The sequence below is a fragment of the Arachis hypogaea genome, chromosome 15 (assembly GCF_003086295.3).
Source record: "Arachis hypogaea cultivar Tifrunner chromosome 15, arahy.Tifrunner.gnm2.J5K5, whole genome shotgun sequence".
Taxonomy (NCBI): Eukaryota; Viridiplantae; Streptophyta; class Magnoliopsida; order Fabales; family Fabaceae; genus Arachis; species Arachis hypogaea.
The window spans coordinates 35256416-35262256 of NC_092050.1; the positions used below are offsets into that span (position 1 = coordinate 35256416).

The following is a 5841-nucleotide window of genomic DNA, read 5'->3' on the forward strand; positions in this document are numbered from 1 at the left end:
GCCTTGCCCCAGGAGAGGGCTTTTCGGCTATTTTGTAGAGTTCAAGGGAGATGACTTCATGAACTTCTACTTCCTCTCCAATCATGATGCTATGGATCATGATGGCCCGATCCACAGTAACTTCATATCGGTTGCTAGTGGGGATGATGGAGCGTTGGATGAACTCCAACCATCCTCTAGCTACAGGCTTAAGGTCCAGTCTTCTCAGTTGAACCGGTTTGCCTTTTGAGTCAATCTTCCATTGAGCTCCTTCCACACATATGTCCATGAGGACTTGGTCCAACCTTTGATCAAAGTTGACTCTCCTTGTGTAGGGGCGTGCGTTCTCTTCCATTATTGGCAAGTTGAACGCCAACCTTACATTTTCCGGACTAAAATCTAAGTAATTCCCCCGAACCATGGTGAGATAATTCTTTGAGTTTGGGTTCTTACTTTGATCATGGTTCCTTGTGATCCATGCATTAGCATAGAACTCTTGAACCATTAGGATTCCGACTTGTTGGATGGGGTTTGTTAGAACTTCCCAACCTCTTCTATGGATCTCATGTCGGATCTCCGGATACTCATTTCTCTTGAGTTTGAAAGGGACCTCAGGGATCACCTTCTTCTTGGCCACAACATCATAGAAGGGGTCTTGATGAGCTTTGGAGATGAATCTTTCCATCTCCCATGACTCGGAGGTGGAAGCTTTTGTCTTCCCTTTCCCTTTTCTAGAGGATTCTCCGGTCTTGGGTGCCATCAATGGTAATGGAAAAACAAAAAGCTTATGCTTTTACCACACCAAACTTAGAATTTTGCTCGCCCTCGAGCAAGAAAAGAAAGAATAGATGAAGAAGAAGAAAATATGGATGAGAGGAGGGAGAGGTGTATTCGGCCAAGAAGAGAAGAGAGGGTTGTGTGGTGTGAAAATGAGGAAGAATGGAGGGCTATATATAGGGAAGGGGGGTAAGGTTTGGCCATAAGGGTGGGTTTTGGGTGGAAAATTGATTTTGAATTTTGAACGTAGGTGGAGTTTATGAGGTAGGTTTATGGGGAAGAGTGGATGGATGTGAGTGGTGAAGTGGTGATAGGGAAGAGAGATTGAGGTGATTGGTGAAGAGTTTTGGGGAAGAGTGTTTATTAGGAAGAGAGGATGAACATTGAGAAGAGGGAAGAGAGTGAGTGGAGGTAGGTGGGGGTCCTGTGGGGTTCACAGATGCTGAGTTGATCCTGTGGGGTCCACAGATTCTGAGGTGTCAAGGATTTGCATCCCTGCACCCATTAGGCATGTAAAATGCCTTTGCATGCAATTCTGGTGTTTAAACGCCGAATTGATGCTTGTTCTGGGCGTTCAACGCTAGATGCAGCATATTTCTGGCGTTGAACGCCAGCCAGATGCTTGTTTCTGGCGTTCAGCGCCAGCTCTTCTTTACTGTGCATTTTTGGCGTCTGAACGCCAGGATGCTGCTTGTTTCTGGCGTTCAACGCTAGAAACATGCTCTGTTCTGGCATTGAATGCCAGACAGATGCTCCTTACTGGCATTTAAACGCCAGTGAGATCCTCCTCCAGGGTGTGATTTTTCTTCTGCTATTTTTGATTCCGTTTTCAATTTTTATATTTATTTTGTGACTCCACATGATCATGAACCTAATAAAACATGAAAAACAATGAAAATAAAAATTAGATAAATAAAAATTGGGTTGCCTCCCAACAAGTGCTTCTTTAATGTCAATAGCTTGACAGTGGGCTCTCATGGAGCCTCACAGATGTTCAAAGCATTGTTGAGACTCCCCAACACCAAACTTAGAGTTTGGATATGGGAGCTCAATACCAAACTTAGAGTTTGGTTGTGGCCTCCCAACACCAAACTTAGAGTTTGACTGTGGGGGCTCTAGTTGACTCTGTTTTGAGAGAAGCTTACTGTGCCTCTTTTCCATGTTTACAGAAGGATGTCCTTGAGTTTTAAACTCAAGGGAGTCCTCATTCAATTGAAGGACTAATTCGCCTCTGTCAACATCAATCACAGCTCTTGCTGTGGCTAGGAAAGGTCTTCCAAGGATGATGGATTCATCCTCATCCTTCCCAGTATCTAGGACTATGAAATCAGCAGGGATGTAAAGGTCTTCAACCTTTACTAACACGTCCTCTACTTGTCCATAAGCCTGTTTTCTTGAATTGTCTGCCATCTCTAATGAGATTTTAGCAGCTTGCACCCCAAAGATTCCCAGTTTCTCTATTACAGAGAGGGGCATGAGGTTTATCCCTGAACCAAGGTCACACAGAGCCTTTTCAAAGATCATGGTGCCTATGGTACAAGGTATTAGGAACTTTCCAGGATCCTGTTTCTTCTGAGGAAATGTCAGTTGATCCAGATCACTTAGTTCATTGGTGAACAAGGGAGGTTCATCTTCCCAAGTCTCAATACCAAATAATTTGGCATTCAGCTTCATGATTGCACTAAGGTACTTGGTAACTTGCTCCTTAGTAACATCCTCATTCTCTTCAGAAGAGGAATATCATCAGAGCTCATGAATGGCATAAGAAGGTTTAATGGAATCTCTATGGTCTCTAGTTGAGTCTCAGATTCTTTTGGTTCCTCAGAGGGAAACTCCTTATTGATCACTGGACGCCCCAGGAGGTCTTCCTCCTTGGGATTCACGTCCTCCCCTTCTTCCTTGGATTTAGCCATGATGGTCATTTCAATGGCCTTGCACTCTCCTTTTGGATTTTCTTCTGTATTGCTTCAGAGAGTACTAGGAGGGATTTCAGTGATCCTTTTACTCAGCTGGCCCACTTGTGCCTCCAAATTTCTAATGGAGGACCTTGTTTCATTCATGAAACTTACAGTGGTCTTAGATAGATCAGAGACTAAGTTTGCTAAATTAGAGGTATTTTGTTCAGAGTTCTCTGTCTGTTGCTGAGTGGATGATGGAAAAGGTTTACTATTGTTAAACCTATTTCTTCCACCATTATTAAAGCCTTGTTGAGGCTTTTGTTGATCCTTCCATGAGAGATTTGGGTGAATTCTCCATGATGAGTTATAGGTGTTTCCATAAGGTTCACCTAAGTAATTTACCTCTGCTATTGCAGGGTTTTCAGGATCATAAGCTTCTTCTTCAGAAGATGCCTCTTGAGTACTGTTGGATGCAGCTTGCATTCCATTCAGACTCTGAGAAATCATATTGACTTGCTGAGTCAATATTTTATTCTGAGCCAATATGGCATTCAATGTATCAATTTCAAGAACTCTCTTTTTCTGAGGCGTCCCATTACTCATAGAATTCCTCTCAGAAGTGTACATAAACTGGTTGTTAGCAACCATGTCAATGAGTTCTTGAGCTTCTGCAGGCGTTTTCTTTAGGTGGATGGATCCACCTGCAGAAGTATCCAATGACATCTTTGCTAATTCAGACAGACCATCATAGAATATATCCAGGATGGTCCATTCTGAAAGCATGTCAGAAGGACACTTTTTGGTCAGTTCCTTGTATCTCTCCCAAGTTTCATAGAGGGATTCACCTTCTTTCTCTCTAAAGGTTTGAACATCCACTCTAAGCTTACTAAGATTTTGAGGAGGAAAGAACTTGGCTAAGAAAGCCATGACCAGCTTATCCCAAGAGTTCAGGCTATCCTTGGGTTGAGAATCCAACCACACTCTAGCTCTGTCTCTTACAGCAAAGGGGAAAAGCATGAGCCTGTAGACTTCAGGATCTACTCCATTAGTCTTAACAGTATCACAGATCTACAAGAATTCAGTTAAAAACTGAAAAGAATCTTCAGATGGAAGTCCATGGAACTTGCAGTTCTGCTGCATCAGAGAAACTAATTGAGGTTTAAGCTCAAAATTGTTTGCTCCAATGGTAGGGATGGAGATGCTTCTTCCATGTAAATTGGAATTAGGTGCAGTAAAGTCACCAAGCATCCTCCTTGTATTATTATTATTTTCGGCTGCCATCTCCTCTTCCTGTTCGAAAATTTCTGAAAGGTGCTTGCTGGATTGTTGTAATTTAGCTTCTCTTAGTTTTCTCTTCAGAGTCCTTTCAGGTTCTGGATCTGCTTCAACAAGAATGTTCTTTTCCTTGCTCCTGCTCATATGAAAAAGAGGGAACAGAAAAATAATAGTAATAGGGATCCTCTTTACCACAGTATAGAGGTCCCTGTGTGAGTAGAAGAAAAGAAGAAGAGAAAATCTGAACTCAGAGAGAGAGAGGGGGTTCAGATTTTTGGTGAGTGAGGAAGAGATGTTAGTAAATAAATAAATAAATAGAATGAGATGAGAGAGAAAGAAGATTTTCGAAAATAATTTTTGAAAAAGAGTTAGTGATTTTCGAAAATTAAAAGAAGAAATAAATTAAAATTGAATTTTGAAACAATTAGTTAATTAAAAAGAATTTTTGAAAAAGAGGGAGATATTTTTGAAAATTAGAGAGAGAGGGTTAGTTAGGTAGTTTTGAAAAAAGATAAGAAACAAACAAAAAGTTAGTTAGTTAGTTGAAACAAATTTGAAAATCAATTTTGAAAAGATAAGAAGATGAGAAGTTAGAAAAGATATTTTGAAATCAAATTTTGAAAAAGATAAGATAAAAAGATATTTTTGAAAAGATATGATTGAAATTAGTTTTGAAAAAGATTTGATTTTTAAAATCACAATTAATGACTTGATTCACAAGAAATCACAAAATATGATTCTAGAACTTAAAGTTTGAATCTCTCTTAACAAGCAAGTAACAAACTTAAAATTTTTTATTTTTGAAAAAGATAAGATTTTTAAATTGAAAATTTGATTTGACTCATAAGAAACAACTAAATTTTAAAAAGTTTTGAAAAAGTCAACTCAAATTTTCGAAAATTTATGAGTGAAAAAGGGAAAGATATTTTTTTTTTATTTTTGAATTTTAATGATGAGCGAGAAAAACATGAGAAAGACTCAATGCATGAGAATTTTTAGATCGAAACAATGAATGCATGCAAGAACACTATGAATGTCAAGATGAACACCAAGAACACTTTGAATGTCAAGATGAACATCAAGACTTATTTTTGAAAATTTTTAATGCAAAGAAAATATGCAAGACACCAAACTTAGAAATCTTTCATGTTCAGACACTATGAATGCAAAAATGCATATGAAAAATAACAAAAGATACAAAACAAGAAAACATCAAGATCAAACAAGAAGACTTACCAAGAACAACTTGAAGATCATGAAGAACACTATGAATGTATGAATTTTCGAAAAAATGCAAGATGAACATGCAATTGACACCAAACTTATAACATGACACATGACTCAAACAAGAAACACAAATATTTTTGATTTTTTTGATTTTATGATTTTTTTGGATTTTTATTTTATATTTTTCGAAAATTAGTGTGAAAAATAAAAATAAGGATTCCAAAATTTTTAATATGAATTCTAGGAATCTTGCACTCTTGTTCTAAAGCTCCAATCTGAGGGTTAGACGTGGCTTAATAGCCAGTCAAGCTTTAGCATGTAAATCTTTTGGATCTGGAACAGCAGCAGGTGGATTAGCAACAACTAGTGTGCTCTTCCATTATTGGGTTGGAAGCCCCAGTCCAAATGAATTTAGACATGGCTTTACAGCCAGTCAGGCTTCAACATGCTTCATGAAACACTAGAATTCATTCTTAAAAATTCTGAAAAATTTTCAAAAACAGAAGGAAAATATTTTTTTGAAAGATTTTTGAAAACAAATTTTTTTTTTCAAAAATTTATTTGAAGAAAAACGAAAACAAAGAAAAAATTTTTGAAAACCAAATAAAGGTTGAAACAAGAAGAAAGTTACCTAATTTGAGCAACAAGATGAACCGTCAGTTGTCCAAACTCGAACAATCCCCGG

At 38.1% G+C, this 5841-nt stretch overlaps 1 non-coding gene across 1 annotated transcript; it reads left to right on the forward strand.

Moving 5' to 3' along the window:
- Nucleotides 1-3431: 3431 nt before the first annotated feature.
- LOC112752925 (small nucleolar RNA R71) lies at nt 3432-3539 on the forward strand. The gene has a single exon (XR_003177334.1). It is a non-coding gene; the product is annotated as a small nucleolar RNA R71 (small nucleolar RNA).
- Nucleotides 3540-5841: the final 2302 nt, after the last annotated feature.